Below are 13,118 nucleotides of genomic sequence, written 5' to 3'. Positions count from 1 at the left end.
AACGAACTGGGGAGTAGGGTAGAGAAAACAGTGCAACAATGAATGAATGAAAACCCAAAATCTCTGTAAATGTTCATTAAAACTAATAAAATTTAATAATAATAATATAAAAGACTTAGCTGAAGTAAGTAGGAACCAATACACATGGGAAGTGGCATGCAAACTATGGAGGGAGCATTCCTTTATAATGCCTAATTACTGGAAGTTATAGCAGTTTTCAAATATACTTATGATTCTGTTTTATTATGTTTCATTGCAAAAGCAATGCACAAATAATTGCCTTTTTCTCAAGGAAGTCTAGAGCAAAGCTTGGTCGTTTGAAAAGGCCATACGGACAGCCAACATTCATTTTTCTTACACATTACTTTTCCTTTGAGCTACAAATTTTATCATGGCTCTACTAGAATAGGCAGAAGTGAATTATAATCTAAAACATCTTCAGTTGTCAAGAAAATATAAATATTATTCTCCAAAAAGAGAAAAATGTGCATCAAAATTTTCTCAGTCAATTCCATGGCAACTTTGCATCTTCAGCTACCATACCCAAGATGAGCTAAAAAGCACTTATTTTGTGTATACAAAAATAAAATTCCTATATTTTTGTCTCAAAAAAAAACCTAAGGAAAGGTTTATATACAGAGAAAGTTAATCTAGTATCATTACTTGGAATGGGGGTAGACAATCGATAAGTAAATGAATACTCATTAGGATGTGTGTCGGGTAGGACAATGTGAAATGAATGAACAATCAGATAGTCTATGTATTATAATTAATATTATTGAGCAAAATATAAATCAATGGATATTTTAAAAAATAACCAGTTTGCTTTTTTAACTTTGACTCAAATCACATTAAAAAATGTTTAAAAAATCTGTGATTCCAGAAAAAAACAGTATAAGTGGTGGTTGGGAATGAAAAATAAGTATTGTAATGATTAATTTTGTGTCAACTTAGCTAAACTGTGTGCCCAATTGTTTGATCAATTGTTACTATGAAGGTATTTAATGTGATTGACAAAGAGCTGAACAGAAGATTTCAAAGGGAAGCTCAAGAAGACAAAGTATTACAATGGAATGTGCAGAGAACTGGAATTGGAGAATAAAAAGGGAAGAACTCGCTCTGCATTTCTTAAGCTGAGAGAACTGAAAAACAAATTTAAGCCTCAAGTCATAATATTGAAGGATGCTATGGGCAGTATAGTGAATGCCCCAGGAATGATCAAAAGAAGATGGAGGGAATACACAGAGTCACTGTACCAAAAAGAACTGACTGACATTGAACCATTTTAGGAAGTACTACATGAACGGGAGCGAATGGTAATGAAGGATGATGTGGAAGCTGCATTGAAGGTACTGGAGAAAAAAATAAGGCCCCAGGAATCGATGGGATACTAATTGACTTGCTTCAATTAATAGATGCAGCCCTGAATATGCTCACCAGTCTGTACCAGGAAATTTGGAGAATAGCTGCCTGGATAACTTAATATCCATATTTGTTCCCATTCCCCAGAAGGGTGAGCCAACAGAATGTAGAAACTATCAATATCTTTAATATCATATGTGAGCAAAATACTGCTGGAGATTATTTTGAAAATCGCTGGAACCAGGGAGCTCTGGTAACCTAGTGGCAAGACGCTGCACTACAATCCCAGAGGTACACGGTTCAAATCCATGAGATGCTCTGCTGGAGAAGGAGGGGGCAATCTCCTCCTGTACCAGTCATATCTGATTTGACAGTACACATAAAAAGAATACAATAAAAATTAATAAAAAAGTAAATAAAAATGGCTGGAACCGTGCATAGATAGGTAACTTCCAGAAGTTCAAGCAGGATTTAGAAGAATCCATGGCACCAGGGTTATCATTGCTGATGTCAGATGAATCCTTGCTGAAAGTGAAAAATATCAGAAGAATGTCTATTTATGCTTTATTGACTGTGCAAAGGCATTTGACTGTGTGGATCATAACAAGTTATGGCTGACATTGAGAAGAATGAGAATCCCAGCGCCCTTAATTGTGCTCATGCAAAACCTATACCTAGACCAAGAGACTGTTGTGTGAAACAGAGCAAGGGAACACTATGTGTCTTAAAATTAAGGGAGTTAAAAACAAACAAACAAACAAACAAATAGACATCAAGCAAAAAAAAAAAGATGTGAGTGTGTCAGGGTTATAGTCACTCTCTATACCTATTATAAGCAAATTATTTGAACAGTTGTACTCTGAAGAAAAATGTGGCATCAAGTTTGAAGGAAGACTCATCAATAACTTGTGTTATGCAGGTGACACAATCTTGCTTGCTGAAAGTGAGGAGGACATAAGGCAGTTGTTGCAGAAGATCAAAGAATACAGCCATCAATATGGATTGCATCTCAATGTCAAGAAAACAAAAATTCTTGCCACTGGATCAATAGGCAATATTATGATAGATGAAGAAAAGATTGAAACAGTCAACAACTTCATCTTACTTGGATCCACAACCAACACCCATGGTATCAGCAGTCAAGAAATCAGGAGATGTATTGCACCGGGAAAATCTGCAGTTAAGGACCTCTCCAAGTTACTGAGACATAATGATGTCAGTTTGAGGACTTAGGTGCACCTGATACTGATATTGCTATGCGTCTGAGAGCTGGACAATGAATAAGGATGACAAAAGAAGAATTGATGCCTTTGAGCTGTGGTGTTGGAGAAGAAGACCGAACATACCGTGGACTGCCAAAAGAGCAAACAAATAGGTCTTGGAGAAAGTGCAGCCAGAGTGCTCTATGGAGGCAAGGATGATAAAACTTCACATCACATACTTTGGGCATGTAGCTAGGAGGGGCTATTCCTTGGAGAGGACATAATGCTTGGAAAGGAGGAGAGTTGGGTCAGCAAAGGAGAGAAAGGCCTTCAACCAGGTGATTGACACAGAGACGGCTGTAATGCGCTCTAGTGTGTTACAAGGTGTGAGGATGGCACAGGATAGGACAAGGTTCAGATCTGTTGTTCATAGGGTCGTTATGGGTTGTACTCGACTTGATGGCACCTGAAAACAACAAGTAGAAGTAAAGCAGACTTTTTTCCATAATGTGAATGAAGCCTGCTTCTTAGCACTTAAAGGCCTTAAGAGCAAAAGCAGATGTTTCCAAGATTAAAAAGATCCTGTGTAAGACTATAGCATAGACATTCTGCCAGAATTTCCACCAGACCTGCTCATCTTAGGCATTTCCCACAATCTTGTGAGCTACTTCCTTAAAATAGAATAAGGATGTTCTCTTTTTCTGAAGAACTCTGACTAATGCATATATTATATTTTAATAATAAAGACAGTGATTCACTTAAAGAATTTATTTCTGCATGTTATTACAGTAATCTTTACATTTATGAGAGACTGTTGAAATAAAGTATTAAGTCAAATATTGAATCAATTAAATTTGGAACCCAAACCCTTAAAATACTAGACTCATTACCACAGAGTCGGAACTGACTCAGAGGCTATAAATTACACAGGAGGAAATTGCCTCTCTCTCTCTCGCTCAGAGCTATTCACCTCAGCTCATTGCCATCAAGTTGGAACTGACTCATACCTGACTCTCCAGTGGTTTTTCAGAGGCCGTAAGGGAGTTTGCCCATCTAAGTCCCGTGGGGCAATTGGTGAATTCTAACCACCTGTCTTTGAGTTGGCAACTCAACTCCCTATGCACTATAGGTCCTTCGAACTGCCAGAGAGGTGCTGGTTTGGAGTTAGCAGCACAATCTCTACAGACTAAACCACTAAAACTCTCTCAAAATACTGAGTGGTAAGGAATTGTGCTGCCAATAAAAAATCCGTGGTTCAAAGCCACCAGCTGTTCTTCAGGAAAAAGAAGGGCAATCAATTCTCGTGGGATCTACCACCTCTGAAAATGTGCTGGAGAGTCAGCTCTGGGTTGGTTCCAACTTGATAAAAAAAGAATAGAAAAAAAAGAAGACCAAAAGAATTTTCATATTATTAGTAAACACATACAATATAATTTTAGTTTTAAAATATTTCATTTCTTTTAAAACATCATTTGGAGAATGTTTGAAATAGGAAAGTGTCTCCTAATAATGGCAAAAGGGTGTCAGCATTTCTGTTGTTGTTGTGTGTCATCCAGTCCATTCCAGCTCATAATGATCCTATAGGATAGATTAGAACTGCCCCACCTGGTTTCCTTTCTTTTTACTAACCTTTCTATCTTAACTTTTGTTTTTTATACATAGATTTAAATTTATCTAAATATCAGTACAATAATAACATATGTAACTTGTAGATGTGTGTGTGTGTGTTGTGTTTTCAAATATTTCTTTACTGATCACGATGTATTATCAAAACTTTGGAAATCAGTAGATTGGAGGAAAAGATGGAGAAGTTCTTGCTTAGAGATAGTTATCTTTTAAAGCTTTTTAGCACAGTAGAGTAATATGACATAATTTGGGTCAAAAGAGTAGTGTAACATAAAAGTAAATTTTAACAGAATATGATAGGTGGCATTTTTCTCAGCCAATTAACAGACTAACAGCTTAGACAACTTTTAATGGCCACTGTATATGGTCCCAAGCATAGCATCTTAGCTTCAGTGGGCCAGATGTTCTAGATAACAGAGATTTAGAAGGCATTTCTGGACCATTTATAAGAATAGTCATGTTGGCAGAAACTGGGGTATTGGCACAGGGAAATAAAAAAGCAGGTTGTCTCTGTGGACCATGTCGGTAGCATGTTCCTTCCATGTTGCAACTAGAAGTGTTAGACCTTAGATAGAAATAGGCAAACTTGATTTGTTAAAGAAAGCAAGCAGAATTGGCTGAGTATGACAGCCCAGTAGTAGATGAAGCTCAAGCTTCAATGAGCTATATCAACTATATGGTGGAAATCAAGAAAAAGAATAGAAAGGACCATTACTCAATATATGCTCACAGGGACTAGTTATTTGAGTCAAGGAGGAACTGCTAATAGAAACCTAAAATTTCAGAGCAACTCAAATTTCTAGGTTATAAAGAACCTCTGGTTGAAGGCCAGGAGTCTTTAGAGCTGTTGTCCAGTGGGAATGAATGTGTTATCTTCTGTATAGATTTAAGTTTTAACTGGCCCATGATCCGTATGGGAACTTTGATGGCCTGGACCCAAAATAAATCAGTCTGATTCTTTGGAGAGAATTTCTTTTTATTGAATGTCAAAGTCACTATCACATCACCCTTGTTTTTTTATAGTGCTAACTCATCGTCTGAAAAAATCTTATTTGTTAATTTTTAAAATTATCTTCTCTGCTTTGCTCCCCACCCCCACCCCAAGTAACATAGAAGTAATTTTAAACCAGGGACTTAAATCTGTTTGGCTTTTCATTCCGGTATCCATAAAACCTTAAACAATGCTTGGCACTTAGTATGCTCTTGATAAATATTTATTGAATAAATAAACAAAAGTCCACAAACTGTATAACACAGTCATGGACCAAGGGCTAACCTAACAGTACATCATAATGCCAGCCCATAATTAGAATATCTCTATTCAAATGTACATAAAAAGTGTAACTGGGCATCAACAGAGATCCTTGACTTCTCACCCTATCCATGTCAAAATCTGTCGTCTGATTTTGAAGTTTTTCATAGACAAAAGAATGGTTTCTGTGATGGTGCCTTTTTGGTCAGGAGAAAGTGATAACCATTTCTGTTAAACCAGCCACAGTGTTTCTCTTTCTTTAGCCTGCTTCTGGGTTCACTCTCCATTATTTCCTCTACATTTTCTTTCTCTCTCTCTTCTCAAATAAATTTCTCAGTTCTCATCAGTTCTCTATCAGGTAAGTGTAAGCAAGCACGTTTTCAGGAAACCGCTGAAATTTCTCTATCTATTTTGTTATGTTTGAAAAGCAGCCACGTGTCTCACTCTGTGTACAGTATCTGTTTACTAATTAACAAAGAGTATCCCACTGAGTCACTTCTTCCTCCCTTCCTCTCCCTGTTTCCCTTTCCAGTCTTAGAAAATGGAATGAGTTAAGAACTTGGCCCAGTACCTCTCTACATGCGGTGTGACTGCATTTATTAGCTTGAACACTGTCGAAGAAATACGTTATTTCTTTAGATGGCATAATCCAAGTGAAAAGAGCATTCCAGTTGAAAAGTTAGCTTTAAAGACACTAAGAGGGGATTTACTTTATCTAGCTGTACACATGACTTATTTCTTTAGAAGCGAGAAGTTAAATAGCAACTTTAAAATCCAGCTCTGCTAGAGCGAGGGCTACATGGTGGAGGGGACCTGGGGGAGGGTTTGTAAAACAATGAAAGAATCTTTTCTTTTACTTTTCCATAATTTTTGGACTCATGTACTTATAACTTGTTAGTCAAATTTGTGTCTTCTAGGTTGCAACACCCCCATGATACATCTTCAAGGATATGAACATGTATGGCCAAGCACAATCAATAAGAGTGCATCTGAATTCCAAAATCAATCTCCATAATAGTCTATGTGTTTCCTACTGCCAAAGGGGCCCTTTAGAGTAGTGAGAGAAGATCTTCATCCTGAAACCCACAGCGTCCCTTTTCAGCAGGAAGTAGCTAAGAGAATACGCCATCCCCTTTTCCTTATGACTCAGGGTGAAGTCTCTCTCATGGAGGAGTGATAGGGAATGGCAAAGGACACACTGACAAAGAAGATTAATCAGAACTGGCTTTGACAAGCACTGTGGCATTTGGACAAGAACAAACTGGGAGGAGGGTAGAGAGAATAGTGCAACAATGACTGAATGGAAACCCAAAATCTCTGTAAATGTTTATGAAAATTAATAAAATATAGAAAAAAATCCAGCTCTGATATTTGTATTAGTGAAATAACAGGTTAAGTCAAACAGCAGGTGTTTATGGAGTTCTCTGGTGAGAATTGCACTGCTGATTCAAAAGCTTTGGTTTTCTGGCAGTTGGGATCCAGCAAATGTTCTGTGGGAGAAACGTGAGCAGTCTCCTATGCAATTTATAACCTTTGAAACCTGCTGGAGGGTCAGCTGTGAGTTGGAACTAGACAGAAATGAGAGAGAGATTTTTATACAGTGCTTTGAGACGGCTAATCAGTAGATGATAAGGAGAAAACATAAATATGTCACAGACTTGGAAGATGTCATTTGCAAAAAGATATCTGTATGTTTGTTTACCAACAACAATAAAATCTTAAAAGGTTTCATAGAAAAGATTAATAAAAATGAGCCACTGAAGGCTTTAGAGAGCAAGTGCAATTGCAGAGGTTTTAGAGATTGCTGTTGTTAGGTGCTGAGGAGTCAACTGTGATGCAGAGTGACCCTATGAATGACGGATCATCATCTTACCCTATGCTGCATTATCCACACAATCTCTGTCACGCTCCAGTCCAGTGTTGCTCCCAGAGCGTCAATCCATCTAACTGAAGATCTGCCTCTTACACTGAGTCTACTTTTCTGACCATTTTCAAGAATGAGGTGGGGGAGCATGTGGAAAAGTCCAAGCCATTGCTGTCTAATCAGAACTGACTCATAGACTGACCCACTAGCCAGTTTTCAGAGGCAGGAATCACAAGAGGAGACTGCCCATCTTTCCCTCACGGAGTTGTTGGTGGATCCAAACCACCAGAGAAGAGTGTCTTTTCTGGGAGCAGTGCAGCTGTGTATGGGCCACACCACCAGGGCTCCCTTTTAGAGACTGGTATTATGTACTGTAAAGTCAGAACCGACCCCTGGCTGACCCTCCAGGGGTTTTTCAGAGGCAGTTAATCACATGGGAGGAGGCTGCCCATCCTTCTCCCACAGAGCAGCTGGTGGCCTCAGACTCCATGCTTTTAGGATTGCAGCACTGCTTCTTGCCACTAATTAACAGAAAATTAGGACGGCAGCCTCTTCTAACAAACCATGAGATACTTGTCAAAAGACACAGCTAATTTCAGTGCTATTAATAAGGCGGAATATGTAGAAGTTTGAGTTGGGAAGAGCCTTTTTAAGGTATAAAATGATTTAAAATGTGTAATATTCTAGACAGCACAGAAGAGGAAGGCCCTCTATGAGGTGGATTGATTCAGTCACTGGGATAATTGGGATGGGAGTGTCAGAGACAGTGCGATTGGCACAGGACAGAGCGGAGTTTAGGGCTGTTGTACATAGATAGGGTCACTATGAGTCGCAAGCGACTCGACGGCACATAACAACAACAACAACAACAACAACAATATTCTAGAAATTATCTTAATATATCCTTTATATCTGGAAGTAAAATATTTTTTCCATAGTATTTAAGTTATTATGGTTGATATAACAGATCACTCTCCAAGCTCAGAAGCTCAAAAGAACCATTTTCTTATGATTTCACATTTTATGGGGCAGGAACAGGAATAGGACTTAATGTCTCTGCTTCACACTATCTGTGCTTTAGCTGAGGAGATCTGAAGACTGAATGTGATTGTTGTCTGGGAGTTAAAGTCACCTGAAGTCAAATTACTTTATGTCTGACTACTTTTGGCTAGGACCTCCACTGGAGTAGTTGAATGGAGTACTTCATGTGGGCCTCTTGGTGGGGCCTGGGCTTCCTTATGTCGTAACAACATCATGTCAGCTTTTTAGATAATGGCTCAGGCTCCAAGGGTGAGTTCAGAAATTCCCCTGATTTTTCTGACCTCGCCTCAGAAATCAACCAGAAACACTTTCCCCCATTTTATTGGAACTGTAAGAAAATCACAACTTGAACCAGATTCAAGTAGAAGAAATATATTTTCCTGAGTTCCAGATCCCAATTTCTAGGTGCCAGTTTGCTATCTGCTGCTTATATCTACTTCTCACCTCTTCTATCCATGTCTGAACTCACTGGCTTGTGCTGCAAAAGTGTTGTTGTTGTTCGGTGCTGTCAAGTTGACTATGTCTCTTATAAAACCCACGAACAACAGATCTGAAACTTGCCGTATGCTGCATCATTCTCGTGATCTCCAACAACAAACTGCTGCCTACACCTTAAAGATTAACTCAGTGTCCTACTTAAAACCAGAATTTAACAATATCAATTTTTCTCTTTCTTTATCTGTACTATGGTTGCTTGCCATCAAGTTGAGCACGACTCAAAGCGACTCTATGAACAAAAGGCCTGAAGCCTTTCTAGAACTATCATTGTTTCTCAAAGTTCATAGAGTTTCCAGAGGCATGTTGTTTAGGAAGTGGATGCCACTCCTGACGATCCTATTTTTTTCTTTCTTCCTAATTACTACTAATCTCTCGTGGGTTTGTTTCATTTTCTTTAAGCCAGTTGCCTTAGTTTAGATTCTCCATATTCACTCACAGAACTTCTTCAGTAGCCTTGTAAATTCGCTCCTTACTTTATTTATCTGCTCCAATTATCCTTCACATAAATGCCAGAATAATTTTTCGAAATTCAAATCTAACTACACTCCTACTACATAAACTCCTTAAATCACTCTTCTTTGTAAAAATTAGATGCCTACGTGGTAAGGATCAGTAAAAATATTTGCAAAGTGTTTCAAACTTAAGAATACTTTTAAAACACACCTGTTTATTAACATGTTCATAGTTTATTAACATATTCATAGGAATAGGAAGACAGGACAAGTCATGTAATCACATTATTACATCCTAGATCTTGTTGTCATAGATTACAAATTGGCCCCAGTTTTCTACCTATTCCTTATATCCACACCTTATACAATGTGAGTCCAGAAGTTAAATTCATTTACCCATTTTGGGTAATCTGAACTGGTCTAATGACTTTACTTTAGCCTTTAAAATAGGGTAGATGTGATGATGTGTGGATTTCGGTTTTTATTTTAATTTTTTTTAATAAAATTTTTATTTTCTACTTGTTTACTTACCAAGTTCGTATACATTGTTTTTCACAACGGATCTTTCTCCTTTCCTTTCCTCCAGCCCTCCCTCGACCTGATGTGTGAATTTTGAGACAAGCTTCTCTCTCTCTTTTTCTCAGACCTTTCCACTACCACAAGAACATGTATAGGTTAGCATGCTGAAGGATGAAGCATAGTATATACCAAAGCCTATGCTTCCCAGGCAAGGCCTTTCTGAACCTACGACCCCCAACTAACCTGTAAGCAGAAGGTAAGCAGTTTATATGATTACAGACCTGTTCAGCCAAGCTCAGTCCGAATCACAGCCACTGGACTGTTCTCAAGGCTTGTGATAAATACAAATTTATCTTTGTTTTATGCCACTGACTTTTTGGAGTAGTTTGCTATGTAACTTTAAGTGGTAACAAGGGGACTTACTATCACTATCATGCTTGATATCACCGTAAACGTCATCTTTTGCAGACACATGATCAAAAACATCTGACTCTCTAAACACCATCATTCATGCTTGCTGTTTTAGTGGGTTAGTACTCTGTCTGCTGTAATCTCACTGGTAATTTGAACCCTGCAGACCATTGACTCCATCGCTTTGTTATTGTCTCTCCTTACAGTCAGTCATGGATGAGTGGAGATTTCATGGTGTAAACTTAAAAGCACTCCCTAGAAAAGTATCCCCACTCTCTTCTTCATAAATGTCTAGTAAGATTCAAGCTCCAAGCTGAACACCAGTCAATGCTGTCTCCTCTGTGCCGGTAACTGAGTAGCAGAATATTGCAGATGAAAACCACATAGCTGCACTGACTAGCTTCACTTTGAACATGATTGCACCTCTCAAGTGAGCACGTGGGACCATACTTCTTTAATCTACTTAACTTCTGCTGCTTCTGAGTGATCGCTCCGTCCATGTCTGCTGTGCTTTCTTTATACCTTTCTGTACTCTACCTTGTTCTCATTTAATTAATGCTCTTCCTTATACTTGAGAAAATAGACTTTAATTAATAATTAATTTCTTTTATGTCTTATCAAGTTCTCTTTCTGTACTACATCATTATTGTTGTTGTTAGGTACCATCAAGTTAAGTATGACTCATGGTGACCCTATAAACACAGATACATATCCTGTTCTATCCTGTTCTATACAATTTCTGACTCACTTAAGCCAGTTACTGCATTCATTGTATCAATGGATCTGGTTCAGGGTTTTCCTCTTTCTCACCATCCCTCCACCTCTCCAGATATGATGTTTTTCTCCAAAGAATATCCTTTTCTAACATGCCAAGAAGCGAAAATAAAGGGAAGAAATGAGGAAGTTAAAGAGTTGAACAGAAGATTTCAAAGGGCAGCTTGCATTGAAAAGATAAGGCAAAATATTATAACGAAATGTACAAAGAGCTAGAGTAAGAAAATCAAAAGGGAAAATCTCATTCAGCATTTTTCAAGCTGAAGGAACTGATGAACAGATCTAAGCTGCTTACTTAAATACTTAAACATGCTTTGGGGGCAATATATTGGATGATCCAGGAAGTATCAAAAGAAGATAGAAGGAATACACAGAGTGATGATACCAAAAAAGAATTGGCTGACAGAGAACGTTTTCAGGAACTAGCATATGATCAGAACCAAAAAAAGAAAAAAGGAAGAAGTTCAAGCTGCTCTGAAGGAATTGGCAAAAAATAAGGCCCCAGGATTGATGGAAAATCAATTGAGATATTTCAACAAACAGATGCAGCCCTGGAAGTGCTCAGCAGGTTGTGCCAAGAAATCTAGACGACTGCTATCTGGCCAACTGACTGGAAGAGATCCATATCTATTCCCATTCCTCAAAAAAGTGGTCCTACAGAATGTCAAGATTACCAAACAGTATCATTAATATTACATGCAATCGAAATCTTGCTGAAGATTATCCAAAAATGACTGGAGTGGTACATGGACAGAGAACTGCCAGAAATACAAGCTGGATTTAGAAGAGGTCATGGCAGTAGGAATATCATTGCTAATGTCAAATAGATCATGGCTGAAAGTAGACAGTATCAGAAGGATGTCTATTTGTGTTTTATTGACTATGCAAAGGCATTTGATTTCATGGACCACAACAAATTACGGTTAAAGTTGATAAGAATGGGAATCCCAGAACACCTGATTGTGCTCATGCAAAACCAATACCCAGACCAAGAAGCTGTTGTCTGAAAAGAGCAAGGGAAAACTGTATGGCTCAAAATCAAGAAATAAGTGTGTCAAGAATGTATCCTAATGAATGAATGAATGAAAACCCAAAATCTCTGTGAATGTTCATTAAAACGAATAAAATTTAATAATTAAAAAATAAAAAAATAATGTATCCTATCTCCATATCTCTTCAATCTATATGTGGAACAGATCATTTGGGAGGTTGGACTTTATGAAGAAGAATGTGTCATCAGAATTGGAGGAAGATTCCTTAATAACCTGCATTATACAGGTGACACAACTTTGCTGAAAGTGAGGAGGACTTGAAATGTTTGCTGCAGACTGTCAAGGATGGCAGCCTTTTATATGGGTAACATCGAAACATCAAGAAAACAAAGATCTTTGCTACTGGACCAATAGGCCGTATCATGATAAATGGAGAAAGGATTGAGGTTATTAACGATTTCATCTTGCTCAGATCCACAATCAACACTCTTGGTACCAGCAGTCAGAAAATCAAAAGATGAGTTGCTTTAGGAAAGTAGGCTGTTAGAGACCTCTCCAGAGTGCTAAAGAGCAATGATATCAGTCTAGAGACTAAGGTGTATCTGATCCAGGCCATGGCCTTTGCAATCTCTTGCTATGCATCTGAGAACTGGACTGAATAAAGATGACAGAAGAGAAACTGCTGAGTTGTGGTGCTGGAGAGTATTACACATGCCATGGATAGCCAAGAGAACAAATAGACATCCTGGAGAGATTGAATCCTCCTAGGAGATGGAGGATTTTGAAACTCCTTCTGACATATTTTACGTATGTTGCCAGGAGAGACCAGTCCTTGGAAAAGGCATCATGATTGGAAGGGTCAGCACAGAAGAGGAAGACCCTGGATGAGATAGATTTACACAGTGACAATGGCAATGGGGTCAAGTTTGTCAGAGATGGTGAGGGTGACACAGAATAGGGCAAAATTCAGAGCCATTGTTTATAGGGTTGCTATGGGTCATAGTCAACTTAAAGGTGCATAACAACAACAACAACATGCCCAAAGTATATGAAATGAAGCTTTATCATCCTTGCCTCCAAGGAGCACTCTGGCTACACCTTGTCCATTCAGTACTCTCCTCCAAC

This window comes from Elephantulus edwardii, unplaced genomic scaffold (genome assembly GCF_000299155.1).
Source record: "Elephantulus edwardii isolate Elephantulus edwardi_28Jun2011 unplaced genomic scaffold, EleEdw1.0 scaffold00008, whole genome shotgun sequence".
NCBI classification, from domain to species: Eukaryota; Metazoa; Chordata; class Mammalia; order Macroscelidea; family Macroscelididae; genus Elephantulus; species Elephantulus edwardii.
The sequence above is the reverse complement of the archived record's forward strand: the minus strand, read 5'-3'. Positions refer to the sequence as shown.